Source organism: Rhipicephalus microplus, chromosome 10 (assembly GCF_043290135.1).
Source record: "Rhipicephalus microplus isolate Deutch F79 chromosome 10, USDA_Rmic, whole genome shotgun sequence".
NCBI lineage: Eukaryota > Metazoa > Arthropoda > Arachnida > Ixodida > Ixodidae > Rhipicephalus > Rhipicephalus microplus.
In genome coordinates this window covers 63696244-63716395 of record NC_134709.1, presented here as the reverse complement: position 1 = coordinate 63716395, position 20152 = coordinate 63696244, and the positions used below count along the sequence as shown (strand labels likewise).

Genomic DNA, 20152 nt, shown 5'->3' with positions numbered 1-20152 from the left:
CTATGACTACTTACCCCTGCATTACCACTCTCGACACGTTTGCGTAGCAGCGCCACCTTTCACATGGACGCTTACTTGTCTGTGTATACCCGTCTGAAATAACCGTATTTCGGAAATGACACGTGCCTGCACAAAGCCAAGAGAGAAGTAAACCTCTGAGGTAAAAACGCTTTTGCTGATTGTTTAGGATTACATATACAATACGAAAGAGATGCGCAGAGAGAAACACACATTTTTGTTGTCTATTTATCTTTATTAGAGCTCGCTTCCGGACGCCCATTAGCCTTTGCTGATTGTAGTTCCAAGTACAAAAAAAAAAGCGATTCTGCAAGACGCACTGCATTCATCGTAAAAAGAGAGCTGTAGGAAATAAATTCCCATGAAAAAAAAAACACAGTCGATAGTTGGAACATAAAAACATTGGTGAAGCGGTCTTCCAGCACGCGGAAAAATAGATTAAGAGATGGATTAGGTGAGGAGTGAAGTAGAAGAGTTGTTAACAAAATGACCAGTGACACCCGTTTAATTTAGATTGCGTTTATTTAATTTTAGTGCCTAGTAGGACCACTGCATCTATGTCTACAAATAAGTGAGAAGAGGTATACGATGTGAAGTAAAAAAACGAATGACGTCACGATCGCTGCTCATGTTATTGATATCATACGCCTGCGCACGGCGAAGGGCAGGTAGGGTGGCCGCCCCCCTCACTTTGGTCGCCTAAGAAGGGGGGGGGGCACATACTCATCTCTGTGCATTGACGTAATGGGGATGTGGGGTGCTGCGACGAAGCATCAACTTCCTGAAGGTGAAACCTGCGCACGCCAATGTTCGTATTTGCCGTTGAAACAATGTTGCGACAAACGACCTCGCCAAATTTTTAGCTCCTCTATGTTGCTTACTATTTTAGTTGGCTCAGATTTCCTTGCTGCGTGCATACATTGAAGACGCTCTGTTTCTTTCAATTTTCGTGCGAAGGGTTTGAAAACTCACGCGAATGTAAATCTAGCGGTGCCCTTCGCTTACTGCAAAGTGGGCGATAGCAAGGAAAGAGCGTAGAGGAGGAGGAATGCGTATTGTTACAGGGAATAAAGTATACACTGGTGAACAAATGTGTACTGGCGAATATACTGGCGAGCTAATGCGTACGACGCTGCTGCAGTCCGAGCACGTTCCCGTTCAGCACTCCGTCGTTGTCATCCTCAGGCATCTACTTAGCCCGTGACATTACCCGCCGGCGGCAGAAGCACCGTCCCGGTGCGATCAATTCTCGGGGCGTGAGAAGTATGGCTTGAGCCGTGAGACGTGCACTATATCGGTCGGGACTGAAGCTGGTACTGACGTGGTATGGAGTGGAGCTATCTCATAGGTCACGCTGGTGACCTTGCGTATGACGCGGTAGGGGCCAACGTAACGGGACATCAGTTTTTCGCTGAGACCAACACGACGTGATGGTAACCACAGCAAGACGAGTGACCCCGGAGAGTACTGTACGTCGCGGTGCCGGCGATCGTAAGCACTCTTTTGGTTAAGCTGCGAGGCACATAAACGATCCCGGGCGACTTGGCGGGCGATGCCAGCTCGGGCCAGGGCATCACGAGCATAAGCAGTCGATGAGGCGGCGTCAGATTGGAGCATGGTGTCCATGGGCAAAGGCGGGTCATAACCGAACAGTAGGTAAAAAGGGGAAAATCCAGCTGTATCATGACGTGAACTGTTGTATGCGAAGGTAACGAAAGGTAAGTGGATGTCCCAATCTTTGTGATCCTTGGAAACGTACATCGCTAACATATTCGTCAAGGTACGGTTGAGGCGTTCCGTGAGGCCGTTGGTTTGCGGATGGTACGCTGTAGTGAACTTGTGGTGGGTAGAGCAGGATCGCAGGAGCTCGTCGACTACTTTAGATAGAAAACAGCTGCCGCGGTCGGTGATCAACTGACGAGGAGCACCATGACGCAGAATGATGTCATGAAGAAGGAAATCGGCTACATCAGTAGCGCAGCTGGTGGGGAGGGCGCGTGTAACGGCATACCGCGTTGCGTAGTCGGTAGCAATAGCAATCCACTTATTACCGGTGGCCGACACGGGAAAGGGTCCTAGAAGATCGAGGCCGACTCGGAAAAATGGCTCATCTGGTACTTCAATGGGCTGGAGGGTACCAGCAGGTCTCAGAGCAGGTGTCTTGCGGCGCTGGCAGAGGTCGCATGCCGCAACGTACTGTCGCACAGAACGGTAGAGGCCAGGCCAAAAGAATCGGCGGCGAATGCGGTCATACGTGCGTGACACCCCTAGGTGTCCAGCGGAGGGGGCATCATGCAGCTGGGCCAAAACGTCTGAGCGAAGATGCACAGGAACAACGAGTAAAAGCCCAGCACCATCAGGGCGGGTGTTGTAGCGGTGCAAGATGTCGTTGTGAAGAACGAACAGTTGTAAGGAGTGGTCAGGGTGGGGAGAGTGAACACCATTGATAATAGCACGCAAAGAGGGGTCGCGGCGTTGTTCAGCAGCTATGTCGGTGAAGTCGGTAATTGAAAGAACGAGGGCCTCTTGCTCATCTTCCCTCGTGTCAGGGGGATCGACTGGGTAACGGGACAAGCAGTCGGCATCCTTGTGAAGTTGTCCGGATTTATAGGATACGGAAAAAGTGTACTCTTGTAAGCGCAGTGCCCAGCGACCAAGGCGTCCCGTAGGGTCCTTGAGTGAGGAGAGCCAGCAAAGCGCATGGTGGTCCGTAATAACTGAGAATGGTCGGCCATACAGGTACGGTCGGAATTTCGCAATGGCCCAGACGAGAGCTAAGCACTCGCGTTCTGTGATGGAATAATTTTGTTCCGAGCGCGACAACAGACGGCTTGCATACGCGACGACGCGGTGCATTCCTTGTTGCCACTGCGCGATCACTGCGCCTATGCCGTGGCCACTGGCGTCAGTACGAAGCTCCGTAGCAGCAGATGGGTCGAAGTGTGCTAGGACTGGTGGATTGGTGAGAATGTCGACGAGCGACGAGAACGCGTTTGCTTGCTGTTGGCCCCAGGTGAATGCGACATCCGTTTTGAGGAGGCAGGTTAGAGGACGGGCTACTTCAGCGAACTTCTCGACAAAACGACGGAAATAGGAGCACAGTCCCAGAAAACTTCGGACGTCCTTGACTGAGCGGGGTGTGGGGAAGTCGCGAACTGCTCGGACTTTCGCAGGGTCTGGTTGAACGCCCGCAGCGTTAACAAGATGGCCAAGTACGCAAATTTGGCGTTGCCCAAAGCGGCATTTGGACGAGTTAAGTTGCAAGTTGGCACGTCGAAAAACATCAAGCACTGCGGACAGACGGGTAAGATGGTCGTCGAAAGTAGTCGAAAAAACAATAACGTCGTCAAGATAGCAGAGGCAGATGGTCCACTTCATGCCTCGAAGGAGAGAGTCCATCATGCGCTCAAATGTCGCGGGGGCATTGCATAATCCAAAAGGCATCATCTTGAACTGATAAAGACCATCAGGAGTCACGAAGGCTGTCTTCTCTCTGTCTTTGTCGTGCACAGCGATCTGCCAGTAGCCTGTGCGAAGGTCTATTGAAGAGAAATATTTGGCACCGTGCAAGCAATCGAGTGCATCATCTATGCGCGATAGGAGATAGACATCTTTCTTGGTAATATGGTTGAGATGGCGGTAATCAACACAGAATCTCCAGCTATTGTCCTTCTTTTTAACAAGTACAACGGGTGAGGACCAGGGACTAGATGAGGGTTCGATTATGCCCTTATCAAGCATTTTATCGACTTCTCGCTGTATAATAGCACGCTCCGGGGCTGACACACGGTAGGGTCGTCGGCGAATGGGTCAAGCGTCACCGGTGTCGATGCGATGGGTTACTACAGATGTCTGGCCCAAATTACGGTCGCCGAAGTCAAAGATGTCCTGATAAGGAGCAAGCACACGGCAGAAAGCAGAGACTTGTTCAGAGGTGAGCTTGTCAGATAGCATTGGCTTGAAAAGGTCGGAACAGGAACGTGACGAGAACGACGTTGATGAAAAATCGGGTGGCGAATTGGTGGTTAGAGCGGAAACTGTGTGGTCGACCAGTGGTGTAAGATGCGCAAGTGACATGCCGCGAGGAATAACTTGCGCTGAGAGGCCGAAATTGAGGACGGGAAACGAAGTTCGGTTGTCCTTAACGGTAACCACCGTGTTGGGGAGTGCAACATTGCGTGTCATGGCGACGTCAGAAATCGGGGCAGCAACATAATCACCATCAGGTACTGCAGGATATGGCGAGAATTGGACTTGGACTGCGGCTTGCGGCGGAAGTCTAAGGAAATCGACAGAGCGTAGACGAGGTGGGCTGGTAGAGACGGTCTCCGAAAAGGATGGTAGTTCGAGCTGAAGAAGACCTTTGGAACAGTCAATGAGCGCAGCGTGTGAAGTCAGAAAGTCGAGTCCAAGGATTAGGTCATGAGGGCAATTTTCCAGTACAGCGAACAAAACTGAAGTTTGATGCTTAGAAATTGTTAATCGCGCAGTGCACATTCCAAGCACAGCAGGAGTACTCCCATCCGCGGTACGAACGGTAGGTGCAATCGCAGGCGTCAGAACTTTTTTGAGGCGGCGGCGGAGGTCTGAGCTCATCACAGATATTTGTGCACCGGTATCAATAAGAGCCGTTATAGGTAAATCATCAACGAGAATTGTTAGGAGGTTGCACCGCTGGTCGGGAGTAATCAGAGGATTTGCAGTCCAAGTCGTGTATGCAGCGTCACCTCCGGGGGCTGCACCGGCTAGTTTTCCGAGCGACGGTCGTAAGGAGACCGAGAACGGCGGGGTTGGGGCGAGCGGGACTGACGACGCACGGGCGATGGCGAGCGGCTGGTCCGACGTTCTGGATTATACTCTGCACCTGTCTCAGCACGGTAGGACGGGGCATAAGGTGCACGTTCAGAGCGAGGCCGCCAATCATAGAAGCTCGGTCGAGGTGATGAGGTCCACCGGCTGCGGCAATGGCGAGCGATGTGTCCTATCCGATGGCACGTAAAACATATGGGCCGATCATCATGAGTGCGCCATTCAGCTGGGTTTCGTCGTGGTGCGAACGTGCGGTTCGGAGTGGCAGCCGCAACGACTGGAGCCGAGCTGGAAGTAGCAGAGGCATTTTGATGAGGTGGCGAAATGCCCATATTCGCGATCTCTTGGCGAACCACGGCCTGTATCATTGAAACAGCACCGAGGTTGTGTCCTGGCGCGCTGACGCTAGACATAGCGGGAGCCATGGCCTCGAGTTCCCGACGGACTATTCTGGTGACGTTTTCTGGCGCTGGTGGTTGGTGTAGTGTGGGCAAATCTTCGCAAGAGGACGTAGCCGCCGTGTTGGGAAGGCGGTCAAATCGGTGAACTATGCGCCTACTTTTTGCCTGTTCGAAGCGACGACATGCTTCGATGACCGACTCCACCGTCGAGCAGCCCTTGCACAGGAGAAAATTGAAGGCGTCATCCGCAATTCCTTTCAGGATGTGTCCGACTTTGTCCTCGTCGAGCATGTCCTTGTCGACCTTGCGGCACAAAGCCAACACGTCCTGGATGTACGCGATGTACGGCTCCGTGGATGTCTGGGCACGAGTTGCAAGCTCTTTCTTTGCGGCCACTTGACGTCCGATGGGTTTCCCAAATAGATAGCGCAATTTCTGCTTACAGACGTCCCAGCTAGTCAACTCTTCTTGATGTGTCTCGTACCAGAGTTTTGCCGTGCCATGCAAGTAGAAGATGATGTTCGCCAGCATAAGCGTTGGACCCCAATGGTTGCTGCTGCTGACGCGCTCATATTGAACAAGCCAGTCATCGACGTCTATGCCACTTGTGCCGTTGAATGGACCTGGGTCACGAGGTTGCACCACAACGATCGGCTGCGGGGCTGACGGATCTTGTTGACATTGAGTAGCCTGGTCAGTCATCGTGGTAGCTGCAATGTGCCGTCCGCTGCGAAGATCCAGCTCGTTGGGCTGTATAGCGAGTGGTACCCCGCACCTTCCACCAATGATGTTACGGGGGATAAAGTATACACTGATGGACAAATGTGTACTGGCGAATATACTGGCGAGCTAATGCGTACGACGCTGCTGCAGTCCGAGCACGTTCCCGTTCAGCACTTCGTCGTCGTCATCCTCAGGCATCTACTTAGCCCGTGACAGTATGAACAATGGTGCTGTGCGACGTAAGGCGTGCATAAAGAGAACGAAGGGGAGAATGTGATGTAAATTTGACTCCTAATGAACCATTAGGAATAGAGAAAAGACCAGAACAAGATGGGAGCTTGAAGAGATGAAAAAATTCTTGAACACTTGGTGTCGCTGGAGCCGACGTTTCGACAGTGGCTCTTGGGTCCAGCAGTTGCAGCCTTGCCTTCAAGGCTGTCTTTGTCGACATTAGCTCGTGTTAGCATAAACTTCGTGCCGTCTCCCCCAAACTAAAGCAAAGAGGACAAAGGTGCTATTGTAAGAACAAGGGTGAGGGAGAATAGATGAAGGGGCGGGTATGCCGAATCACACGGGTCAAATGCTAAAATACTCAGCAAATGAAGAAGAAGAAGAAGGAAGGGGCGATAAAAGTGGTGACATTAATAAAGGCAAAGTCGGGGCAGAGCAGCGGCAACGAAAAGGTAGATGGAGAGAAAAGTGTTTCGCTTAATCATCTCGGCAAAACGTAAGCGCCACTTGAAAATTATTGTGGTTTCGCATGCTAGCACTTTTCGATGCTAACAGCTGACAGGTCGTCAAATATTTAAGAGAAGAGAAGTCCCCTGGCGCGGTCTTCGAGAGAGTTGACGAATTTGCCGAGGTTGACCGATGACTTTTCTCTCAGGTTGGGATACGTATCGCGAAGGTGCCTGACAATCGCAACAGTGGCGTCAACGAAATCTACGCAAATTTGCACTAAGTGACGTCAAATACAGCGTGTGAAAAACAGTAAGTCTGGCAGTCGTTCGGTGGTAGCAGCTGAAGCGAATCACCGAAATAAGCGTGCTCTTTAGTCAAAGAATTGTCAACAACGTCTGCGACTGAAGTAGTTTTGGTTGACCGAGGATGTATGTTAGCCTCAACCTAGAGAAACAAAAATGGACAAAAGAGGCGACAAGTGAAGACATGTGTTTCGTGGTTCTTCTTAATTGTTCCTCTGTCTACGTGCGTGCTGTCATAAGCCAGGGAAAGGCCCACGCTAGTTCACATGGCAGGCAAAGACTTGAGGCATTGGTCGGGAGTCTCGTTTGATGCTCGAAGCTTTGAAAATAATTTGTAAAGTAAAGCTTGGCGTCGCAAGCTTTTGGGGTGAAGAGCCAAGCCGTATGAAGCCGACGAAGCTGGAGGCCGGGAGGTGAATTTTGGGGAAGGGGTGGGGGGATGAGCCTTGCAGGCCAAAAGCTGTAGTTTTATGGATAAACAATAAGTCACAAAACTATATGAGAAATTACCCTTTCCTTGCAACACGCCTGTCGCAAAGTTCTAATCAAATATAGGTAACAAGTGACAATAGCCTTATTTGTAAAAACTTTCTTGTAGGCTTTCAGATAACAAGTGATAACACAAAGTGGGAGGAGTTGAACGTCGTACCGAGGGCTTTATACTATTGCTCCTTTTGTTATCGACATTTTTTTGTTGTCAACATTTCGGAAGTGGAAATTTTTTTCCCGGTATGAGTGTGCATACCACTCGTGGCACAATGACCAATATGCCTTCAGCGCCCCGTGTTGGCTTACGGATATTCCATGGTCTCTGTTGTCTATGTGGTCACATGCAGCAGAAATGCGATAATTCGTTATTACGGGCGTTTAGTTAGTATGTATACTTCTTACGTTCCTGTGTTATCGGATACCGGAAAAAATCTGTGCATTTGCGGGTCTTTACGGCACGTAAACCTTTACATAACGTAAAATACCTGCACGATAGGCTATAATTTGCGGCCATATCTCGCAAATCCACCTTCGTTCGTAGGAACGTGCGATATTCGCATTGTGAAGACTCCAACCATCGAGTAAAAACAAGCCGAAGTGTGAGCGCCAATAGCGATTACATTGTTTCAGCCGGAAAACCAAAGCTAGAATGAATTAGAAAAGGTCGTAAACGAGGGAGCCCCGACAGGTAGTATAGGTGCCGCCATTTAGCGGGGCCACAATGAACAAGTCAATTGAAAAATTGTTATCACAGAAACATCGTGCATTGTGCGCCTGGTGTGGAAACCGCGCAGCGGCGTTATTACGAATTAATTACCTTTTTGTACATTTGCCCCTCCATAACATTACTCGTAAGCCAACGTGTTCGTAACTGTGGTTGCACGAAGTGTCACAAGATGTCGACACCATTGTTGTAGTAGCCTTCTATTTCTTCACCCTTTTCCACATACCAGGATACTGTTTACAATAATGAAACGTCTCGTGATTTTGCCACAGCAGAGATTCAATCCTATCGAAGTTAAATATAGGGTAAATGCAGTTAAAATAACCATTTATGGTTTTCGAAAACAAAAACGTATCCGTTTTCATGTGAATGTTAACTGTTACGTATAGGGAGCTAAAACGCTGAAAAACATGCGTTTCAGTAAGACGGTAAACGCTAACTGCTATACGGAAACACCTTAACGTGAAGAAGTATACGAATAAGCTAAAGGCCCTTAGTTGAAAAGAAAAAGGTGGCAGAAATGGGGCGTCAGAGAAAACCTAAAATAAAACTCTAACCAAATTTGTTCTGAATAATTTTTAGAGCTCTATTAGGTCGGAAACATACCAAGGAACACGTGTTTGTGATACTGGGAAGGAGAGATTGCACTTGTTGCAGAAAACTATCCCTGCATTCTTTTTCAGCCATGGCACTGATATAAATGTGTAGAACTCAGAGCGATAGCGAAAGGACATCGTGATATTCAGTATTTTTAAGCAACTTTTCAGGTGCAGGATACATGCCGAATTAGTAGTATAGAAACATTAGCAAGCGGCTTACTGATATCGATTGATATGTGGGGTTTAACGTCCCAAAACCACCATATGAATATGAGAGACACCGTAGTAGAGAGCTCCGGAAATTTCGACCACCACGGGTTCTTTAACGTGCACCCAAATCTGAGCACACGGGCCTATAAAATTTCCGCCTCCATCGGAAATGCAGCCGCAGCAGCCAAGATTCGAACCCGCGACCTGTGGGTCAGCAGCCGAGTACCTTAGCCACTAGACCACCACGGCGGGACGGCTCACTGATATCGTGTGGTTAGTTGTTGCTGCCAGCTTTAGGTTGCTCGGTGTATTGACTCCTACGAAATAATCAGAATCACACTAAATAGCGAAAGTGTTTCTCATGTATCATCTGAATATGTGAGAATATACGTAATTCACGTGGTTAGTTGTTCTAAACGTACAGTAAACTCGGGTATGTCATTTTAAAGTTCATAGTCGGCGCTTTTTACCGCCCCCCAGGTACAGACGAAGCATTCTTTGATAAGCTTAATGAATTTCTTTGCATGGTCCACAGTTGCTCTAGTAATATAATAGTTGGCGGTGATTTCAACGTTCCCTCAGTTATATGGGATACTGATTTTCCTGTACCATCTTCAAATACAGCGAAACGTTTAGTCGATATAGTCCTTTTTCATGATTTAACTCAACTAGTTAAGCAACCAACCCGCGTACAGAATGCTACTGCTACAACTCTGGATCTTTTTTTCGTTAGCAACAGCATGCTGCGTCGTGTGGCAGACACCAATGTGCTTGATGGAATATCCGATCACAAATTGGTTTACATGTGCATTAATCTTAATGACGTTTCAAAAGGCAAGAGGGAAGAACGCGTGGTGTCTGTCTTCTCGCGCGCAAAAGACGTAGAAATACTAGACACATTAGACTTACAATTTTCTCGATTCACATTACTTTCTGAATGTAGTACTTGTACTGTTAACAACCTTTGGTGTTTCTTCAAAAAGCTTGTGTTGCAGTGCGTTCATGACTTTGTGCCAGAAAAAGTGAAAATAATAAAAAATGTTAGCCCATGGATCACTATGCCAGTTATTCGTTTGGGGCGAAAGGCAAACAGGATAAGAAAACAGCATCGTCAGAACCCCACTCCATCGACCATGCTTAAACTCAGTAACGTGCGTAAAGAATTAAAAGACAGTATCAAGGAAGCAAAAGATCAGTACTATAACGTCACTTTAGAAAACTTCTTGCTGTCATCCCCAGCGAAATTCTGGCAGCATTTCGCCCCAAAGAAAAAGCGTTTTCATAATATATGTGTAAATGGGACTAACGTAACTAATAAAGGAACTATTGCAGAATCATTTAACACGTTTTTTTGTTCAGTGTTTACTGATGACGATGGGAGAAGGCCATGTCCAAAAACGCTTCATGATATCCCACCAATAAGTGACCTTGCAATATCTGAGGAAGGAATCTTGTCTCTGCTTCTTAACATAGATCCCAAAAAGACGCCTGGTATTGATAGCATACCTAACGCGTTCCTTGTGAGGTATGCTGAATGGTGCTCGAAGTTTTTGTGCATCATTTTTCAGAAGTCAATGTCACAGCGCGCGCTTCCAGATGACTGGAAATTCGGAAAAATTATCCCTATACCCAAATCACCTAACACTTCTCTCGTCTCCGCCTATAGACCAATTTCTCTGCTTTGCTCATGTGCGAAGGTATTAGAACATATTATATTTAAGCATCTCTCAGTTTTTCTCGAGGAAAATAATTTAATCAATGACCGACAACACGGCTTTCGAAAAGGATTCTCAACCGTCACACAACTGTTGGAAACCGTTCATGACATTGCAGCTATTCTAGATAGGCAAGGCCAGATTGACATGGTTTTCCTAGACTTCGAAAATGCATTTGATCGCGTGTCGCATCCAAAACTTCTCGCGAAACTTAAACCTATACTAAAAAACAGCACAATAATTTCATGGATTGAGGCCTACCTTTCTTGTCGAAATCAAATAGTTTCTATAGATAACGTCCAGTCTGACTCACGACCGGTGAAATCGGGAATCCCTCAGGGCTCTGTGCTTGGGCCACTTCTTTTTTTAATATTTATAGACGACATCGCCAATGACATCCCGGTTTCTATCAAGTTATTTGCAGATGATTGCATTCTTTATCAGGAAATACGTAGTGCAGACGACCAGGTTCTTTTAAACGAGGCGTTAACAAAAATATCTTCTTGGTGTGCAGTGTGGCAAATGAAGATTAATGAAAAGAAAACGGTTGCTATGACCGTTACGCGCAAGCGGCTTCCTTTGAAACACTCGTATTCCATCAATGGTCAAAAACTATCGTTTGTTAAAACCTATAAATATTTGGGGGTTGTATTAAGTGCAGATTTTAAGTGGAATGAGCATGTTGCCTACATTGAAAAGAAAGCTTTACAGAAACTAGCATTTCTAAGACGTTCTTTGCGCAAATCTACTCCAAAGTTAAAATTAATTGCGTATAAAACTTTTATCCGTCCAATCCTCGAGTACTCATCTGTGGTTTGGGACCCTTATAGCCAAGTAAATATTAAAACACTTGAAATGATTCAAAGAAAAGCAATCCGATTTGTATATAATCGTTACAGTGCTCTTACATCACCCAGTGAACTGTTAAAAAAAGCTGACTTGGATACATTGCAGGCAAGACGGCAACACGATCGATTAAAGTACATGTTTCTGCTTTACCACGACAAGCTACGCATAGACAAGCACGCGTACATAAAAACGGTTCACCGCCGATCAACTCGTTCCGAGCATCCAAAAAAACTGAAGGAATATTCCTGTCAAACGAAAGCCTTTAAAAACTCATTTTTTCCACGCACTGTCACTGATTGGAATGCTCTTTCTGCCGATCTGGTGAACTGTGAGACCGTTCAGTCGTTCGTGAAAAAGCTTAAACACCAGCAACCCACTTGACTTTGGTCTTTTTTTGCGCTTCGCCCTCTATTATTCCACCGCGCATCCTGAACAGGCTTACATTTATGTTCCACTTTCTATCACTTTTCTCATATCAATGCGTTGTATTTTTGAAATGTTGCCGATTTTGAACTGTTATATGATGTTTTGTTTCTTAGTTCTGAGTGTACAGATGTTTGTCATCATAGTTTTTTTTGTACGTGTACGCGTAAACCACTACAATTGTGTAAGTACTAGCATTTTACTTTGATGCACTAGTTCTTGATGATGTAGCTTTACGTGACGTGTTTCCTTTCCTGTTGTATCTTCATATGTTTCCTTTTTTGTATCACCCACCCCTGCCTAAGGCCTCATGTGTGTGGCTGGCAGTACTTCTGAAATAAATAAATAAAATACTGTGATGCTGCTATGAATCAAAATCCTGGCACATTCACTGAGAAAACTGAACAAATAATCTAGTAGTGTACACGTTTCGCAGTATATCTTACCATTTATTACTCTCAAGGATCCGGGATCCAACTGTGTTCCACAAATTACATGATATGAGATCAAAGTTGATATCAAAATTAATAATTCCTTCATTTATCCCTTTAAACTTATGGCCTCTCCTGAAATGTCAATCTCTTCGGTTTTCCTTTGTATAGGCGTGCCTTTTATAGTGCCAGTGGACTGAAAAAAACGATGAAGCTTGTACAGAGCACCACAAGGCTTGAAGCAGCAAAAAAGGGTGATGCTGAAAACTAATGTGTTCGCTTAGAGGTTGTTTCTGGGGTATTGCTGAGCTTTACTAGGTGATGTTCGATTATTGCTACGCTGATTCTCAGCGTAGGGAGGTAAGAGCTAAAACAAATACAGGTGCATACACGACAGGATTGCCTAAACCTTAGATACAGAAACTTGCCCTGCAATCAGGTGCTCGCACTTCTCAAAGAACTGACTGGAACGTCGTCGTAAATTTTCGCATTCCATCGCTTCTCAATGCTTCTGAACCTTCTCGTATCCATCGTTGCGTTTGCCGCTCCCTAGTGTTTTGTAATTGTACATACTTGGGGTCTTCAGATTACCGTCCTCACTCTGCAGCCGTTTGTTAAAAGAACTGGTGCCTTCTTCATTTTTAGAGGACCAGTGGTGTGTCGTAATATTTACAGAATTTATGTGGTACGTGCCCTATTATGAGGATGATAATTTTTTGGTAGGTCACACAGTAACACATACCCGCTGTGTGAGAGAGAGAAATAAACGTTTATTTAGAAACAGTGTTCCGAGCGAGGCCTGGTGTCACCCTAAGGTGGGAGAGTCCCCTAGTCCAGGAACCCTCTGGCTTCGAGTGCCCTCTTGGCCCTGGCGACGAGTTGTCGCTGGTCTGACGAAGTCCTTTGAAGTCCTCCAGGACGAGCTTGGCCTTCCACGTTTCCATTAGGTGGTCGTCGTTTATTCTTGGGGCTCGGTCCCGCTCCAGTTGCTCATCGTGGTTTGCATGGCACTGGCATTTCAGGAGCAAGTGTGTGTGCCAGTGTGTCTGGTATGCTGCATAATGGGCATATATCCATGTGTCGTTGGGTAGAGGCAGTGCATTGATATGCCATGTATGTACGTCTTGCTTTGTAGGCGTCTGAAAATCAAGCTCTCTTTTTTTGGTTAGTTTTGCATTAGGGTGGAGGGTACACCCGTCACTCCACTTTGTAGTGTTGAAGTAGCGACGAGTAGATGTTTTACACTACCTCCATATCTACCGTCACGGATCGGGTATCCATTGGTCCCAGGGCAGTCCGGCTGTCGTGCTCGGGGGCAGCCGCGTGAGCCGCTTCATTTCCATGTAGACCCTCGTGTCCAGGAACCCAGATTGCGCAGGTACGTGGAAGTGGAGAGCTTCGCCGTTCCAGGATGTTCAATGCGTCAGCTGAAACGCGGCCCTTCACATAATTCTGTCAAGCGCCTTGCGATTCAGTGAAAATCAGCGCGGCATCTTTACATGTGGAGGTGGCGAGAGCGCTTGCTGCTTCTTCCGCTGCGTCTGAGTTGCGTGCCTTGACTGCGGCTGACGCTAACTGTCGGTCCTGAGAGTCGACGACGCTGATAGCATACGCGTTTCTACGGGGGTACTTGGCTGCATCGGTATAGTGGGTGTTCGGGTGTTGCCTGAAATTTCGTTGAAAAGCTTCTGCTCTACCCTTTCGTCTACCTTTGTGGAATGTGGCGTGCATGTTGCGTGGGATAGGCGCTGTGGACAGGGACTCTCGAACGTTCACCGTGATGCGCTTTTTCCGGTCTGCATCCGAAATGTATGATTCGCCGTAGTTGAGATACCGGAGTACCGACTTCCCAGTGGGCGTGAGCTTGAGTTATTCCAGCTGGCTGAGCTTGTGAGCTTCCGTGAGCTCTTTCCACCTGTTGTGGACACCCATCTTAGGAAGTTGTGAAGTAGAAGCCATGGTTTGTAGCCCATGACGGCTTTGGTTGCCTTTCTTATCAAAATATTAGGTTTTTCTATTTCTGCCGTTCTTAGGCAGAGGTATGTCGTTCCGTACTTGATGCGGCTAGTGAGCGGAGCTTGCATTATTCGTAGGGTGCCATGTTCTTTAAGCCAATTGCGTTGGTTTGCGATCCTGTTGGCGAGATACGTGAGCTGCGAGAGAGTTCCTTGGAGTCTTGGTAAAGTGGCCATTCTTGATCCATCTTTGTGTATGTGAAGTCCGAGCACCCACATCGTATCAACTTTCGGAATTATTGTCGCGTTGAGAGTGGCCCAAGGGTCGGGCTCTTCGTATATGGGAGGCCTGCTTCTCGTCCTTCCTTTGAGTACAAGGAGCTTAGACTTCTCGGGGGCAAAGTTGAGGCTGCAGTGTCGAAGACACCTTTCGATAGTATTTTCGGCGTTTTGTAAGCAGCTATCTTGTCGCGCGATGCTCGAGGCCTTGGTCCAAAGCGTGATGTCGTTATCATACATCGCTTGCCGTACATCTGGTATTTTATCGAGAACCTTAGTCAGATTGATCAAGGCCACGTTGAACAGTATCGGTGACATAACCGAACCCTGTGGCAGATCTCTTTTAGGTAGTTGGAAGCTTTTGCTGCGGATGTTCCAAATGCCCACAGTTGATGTACGGTCCATCAGAAAGTTCTGGACATACGTATAGATTCTAACGCCGCAGTCGGTTCTTTGAAGGTTCATGAGGATCGCGTCATGGTTTACGTCAGCGAAGGCCCCGTTGACATCGACTCCGAGTATTGAGTACTTGGTTCGGCGACTTAGGTGATCAAGAAAGTCTTGTTTAAGTAGTAGAAGCATGTCCTGCGTCGAGAGGTGCTGTCTGAAACCGGACATTGTATCTGGTAGGTCCCATTATCTTCTAGGTACAGGGTCAAGTGGTCATGTGCCATATGCTCAAATAGCTTTCGTACACACAATGTGAGGGAAATCAGGTGCAAGTTCTCAATGCTGATAGGTTTGTTAAGCTTGGGAATCATGGTGATCTCCGAGTGTTTCCAAACCACAGGTAGCTCTCCTTTCTCCCAGCAACCGTTGTAATATTGAAGAAAGAGCTGTGGTGGCCTAGATGAAAGTTTTCGGTGACGAAGCGCTCGAGGAAGGTCACGATATTTGTATTTCAATGGTTGCTAAGTCATTGCAAAATTGTCGGCAATGAACGCGTGGATGAAGCTGCTTGATCGGCTCACGACAAAAACCTGCTGACACCCATACCACTCTTGAGAAAGGATGGTGCAGTGCGACTACAATCACTTTCTTAGCATACAACTCTCCTACAAGGGAATACGCAGGATTTCTAAAACGTGCACCTGTATTCGACCGACCCAAACATGCAACTTCGTTTGCCATCCAGGCTCCCACGGCAAAATGAGACTTTGCTTGGTCGCATGAGGTTAAACGCGGCACTTACGAATGCGTACTCTCTTCTCCTTGCAATGGCGAGCAGGTCGGCATGCGACATTTGCGCCTGCGAGGAGACGCTTGAGCCCATTCTATGCCACTGCCCAGCATACAAGCCTGAATGACGTGTCAAGGAACCCAAGTTCCGTCAGCTGGATTCACAACCACTAACAGAAAAGGAGATCCTGGAGGTTGGCCGATGGCTTCGCATACGCGCTAAGCCACGGAAGCTCTCTTGTGCCTTTTAAGGACCACTGAACTTCACGAACGCTTGTGAAATAACAGCGGGAAACTGTGCTGTGTAGTCTCGAGCTGACTCTTTTTGCATCTTTTTCTTACTCTTCTTTTTTTATATGTATCTCTTTATTTTCTGTGATTCCCTCTTTTCCCCACCCCAAGTATAAGGTAGCCAATGGAGCCAAGCTTGTTTAACCTCCCTGCCTTCCCTCTCACTTTCTATCTATCTCTTTCTTTCGCTGTGAAAGACTGAAAGTAACGATTTGCCAAAAAGACTCGATGTTAAAAAATCACTTTGCTTTAAAAAACAAGAAGTGACAACCATAGCAGAGCATTAAACAGCTATGGAAATAACAGTTTCTAGGTCTAATTATCTCGCATAATGCAGTACTCCTTCATGCGCTAGTTAGAGGTGCACTCGTAGCGCCATGTAAGCAGAGATAAACACGAACTCATCTCACTCGATCGGTAGCTGTGAGTGTACTGTAGCAATGTTGTCGTGACGAACAGCAATAGTGCAAATGAGCAGACGCATCACAATGTCTGCATCTTCTACGATACAACGCCAACTGCTACATTAGGCACGCGCAGACAGCTAACCTGAAGTGGCAGCACACATGATGAGCGTTCTATAGACAAACTGACCACAGATCTCCTATCGCCTGGTCTGTCAAGCTACCACAAATTATTTTAAAGGTGCAGTGCACACAGAGACTTTGAAAATGCTTAACTTCAGCGAAACCTCCTTACCCTTTCGGGTCATTTCCGTATGAAAAATAGTTATTCTTTACACTGTGTTGCTTTCATCTGTCCCTAGCAAAGTAGTGAGCGTAAGTTCTTTTTTTATTGTGCAAAATAGCTGCCAAGATAGTAAAGTGAATTTATCAAAAATTGTTGTACGAGGGAATAACACATTGACGCGCGTATGTGCCAGTGGCGGTGACAACGAAGCAGCGCGAGTGTCCTTGACCGAGAGAAGAGACGAAGAAGACGTTGCAGTCTTTGTCCTGTGATCTATAAAGCGTATTTTTCGAGGTTCTTTGTGTGTTCGTCGATCCCGCGTCGTCACACTGGTGGAGGTGCGGGGTATTCTTCATGCTTGGAACCCCTTCGCGGACCCGACATTCGAGCCCGGAATCACTACCACGCGTCGACACACCAGTCCACCATTTCAGTCGCCGTCTGCTAGGCCTGGCTCCTGAGCTCAATCCCTTGCGAGAAACCGCCAGCAATCGCTTGCCTCCTTCAACAACCATGGTCACTGCAGCTCCAGTGCACATGACACTACAGAATCCTATGATTCCAGATTGTTTCCATGGTGAGACTTATGAAGACGCCCAAGACTGGCTGGACCAGTTCAAACGCTGTGCGGAGTACAACCAGTTGGCCACCCCAGAAGACAAGCTCGCGAATGTGTACTTCTACCTGAAGGACAACGCCCAGACGTGGTACATCAACAGGAAAAGAAGCTTGGCTACGTGGGACGGCTTCCGCAACCAGCTGGTTGACACGTTTACCAGTTTCGACAGAAAGGAAAATGTACAACGCCTTTTGAAAGTTCGATTTTAAAAACCAAATGAGAGCGTTGCTATGTTCGCCGAGGACATGACCCGTCTTTTCGACAGGGCAGATCCCGAGATGCCGGAAGTTGTGATATTTATTGCGAGGCGTGAAGGAGCAACTGTTTGCTGGGCTTGTGGGAAATCCACCAACCACAGTAGCTGAGTTCACGAAAGAACCCACAGCTACTGAACGGGCCCTACAGCAACGGTACCACCTGCAGAACTCGGTCAACTTTTGAACTAGTAATCCTGTTACGGCTGTGGCGAGCCTCTTCAACAACGACAGGCCTCTGCGGGAAGTCATCCGGGAGGTTTTGAGAGAGGCGCTTCGGCAGCTTGGTTTAATTCCAGCAACCGGACCGACGCCGGCACCGTCTTTTGTCGCTGATGTTGTCCGGGATGAGGTCCGTCAGGCTCTCTCTTCATCCGGCTATGGTGATGATGATGATGATGATATGTGGGGTTTAACGTCCCAAAACCACCATATGATTATGAGAGACGCCGTAGTGGAGGGCTCCGGAAATTTTGACCACCTGGGGTTCTTTAACGTGCACCCAAATCTGAGCACACGGGCCTACAACATTTCCGCCTCCATCGGAAATGCAGCCGCCGCAGCCGGGATTCGAACCCGCAACCTGCGGCGGCTATGGTGATGTGCGACGGCATCTTACTTATGCTGATGCAGTCCGACGCCCCGTCGTTGTGCCTTCGGCACAGCGAACTCCAATGACTGGACCACCACCAACCCTGCAAACACAGTCACTCTCAGCGCCGACCACTTTCGCAACCTGACTGATTCTTTCGACAAGACGAATGTCGTATAGCCAACATGCCCCACAACGTGGCCCAATAGTGAGTCTCCACTTACCTATTAGCGTCGGAAAACCGTTTTGTGGCGTACCACTAACCATCAACCGGTATGCTTTCATTGTGGCGAAGCTGGGCACGTCTACAAAGTTTGCCGTTATCGTGACGCTCAGTACTCGAGATTTCCTCGCTACCCTGATTACACTACGTACGACGATCGACGCATGCATAACGACACCCCTCTGAACACACCGCTTCGGAATTCAGTAATGCCCAGATCACGTTCTCCATCTCCTGCGCGGCCCAGTTCACCTAATGATCGCAGTTTTGGCGACGTCACCAGGGGCAGGTCTCCTAGCCCGCGACGGGGAAACTAGACGCAGCGACCTCGGGGGGGGGGTTGCCAATAATAAAAATTACGAACAGCCCCCATTGCAGACAAATAACAGCTTGGAGCCATCGATACCGAAGAAGACGACAGCAACGACTAATTCGAAGAATGAGACAACTGCCGACGTAACCGACGTTATCAGCGCTGACCTTGTCGTTCACATTGACGGCCACCAAGTGACGGCTCTTGTGGACACTGGCTCCCAATTTCCTATAATAAGCCTACAGCTAGCCGAAAGACTAAGTAAGGTGAAAGTGCCATGCCATGGCATGGACATAATATAAGAACTGCAGGAAGTTAGTTGATGACACCGGTTGGCAAGTGCATGGCCCGAATTTTCATCGCTGGCTCCGCCTTTGTCGCCACCCTCGTCATTCTTCACGGGTGCTGTAAACAGCTCATATTGAGAAGGGATTTCTTATACGAATACGGGGCTGTGATTGACCTCCGTGACAGAAGCGTAACGTTTGCTGTAAGTTCGCACAATGCTACTGATGAGGAACACCAGCCACCTCGTTTCCGTATTGCCGACGACGACGTCATACTGCCGCCACGAAGTTGCTCCCTCGTATCCGTGCACTGCGACATCTTACAAAACGGTACTGGCATCGCTGGAAACATCAAGGGGCTTGTATTCACTAGCGGCATTTCTATTATTGCCAGGGCTGTCGTCACTGTTATTGTCGGATGCAGTGAACTCTTGTTGACAAACTTCAGCAGAGAACACCGACACATAGTTAAAGGCACGGTTATGGCCTATTTCGACGAACTTGCTCAAGTAGAAGATTGCCATTTAGTGAAGGAAGCAGCAGCGTCTACTATGACTACACCATCTGTCCACGTTAGTCCAATGTTATCTCCTATTGAGCGAGACCGCCTTCTCACGCTGATCAACAAGTTCCACGGCTGCTTCTCATCCACATCAAGAGTTCGTCAAACGGCACTAACGAAACACCGCATCACCATAGATTCCGACGCCAGAACCATCCGGCAAAATCTTTATCGCGTCGCCCCAAAAGAACTTAAAGCAATTGAAACACAGGTGAAAACGATGCTGGAAGATGGTATTATTCGGCCATCTAACAGTCTTCGGGCATCACCAGTAGCACTCGTCAAAAAAAAGGACGGCAGCTTGCGTTTCTGCGTCGACTATCAGAAGCTAAATCAGATCACAAAGAAAGACGTCTATCCTCTGCCGCGTATTGATGGTTCATTGGATAGATTACGAAACGCACGCTACTCTTCGTCCATGGACTTGAAAAGCGGCTACTGGCAAATTGAAGTGGATGAGAGAGATCGCGAGAAGACCACCTTTGTTACACTCGATGGACTTTATGAATTTCAAGAACTTCCTTTCGGTTTGTA

At 47.7% G+C, this 20152-nt stretch overlaps 1 long non-coding RNA gene across 5 annotated transcripts in view; it reads right to left on the bottom strand.

The window, feature by feature from the left end:
* LOC119181017 (uncharacterized) overlaps positions 1-20152 on the bottom strand; it is a 141263-nt gene that overhangs the window by 7326 nt on the left and 113785 nt on the right. For all 5 annotated transcript variants that reach the window (XR_012886540.1, XR_012886539.1, XR_012886537.1 and 2 more), the window contains 2 exons: positions 12390-12570; positions 15-126 (listed from right to left, as the gene is read on the bottom strand). This is a non-coding gene — a long non-coding RNA (uncharacterized LOC119181017). The remainder of the gene's footprint in view (positions 1-14; positions 127-12389; positions 12571-20152) is intronic.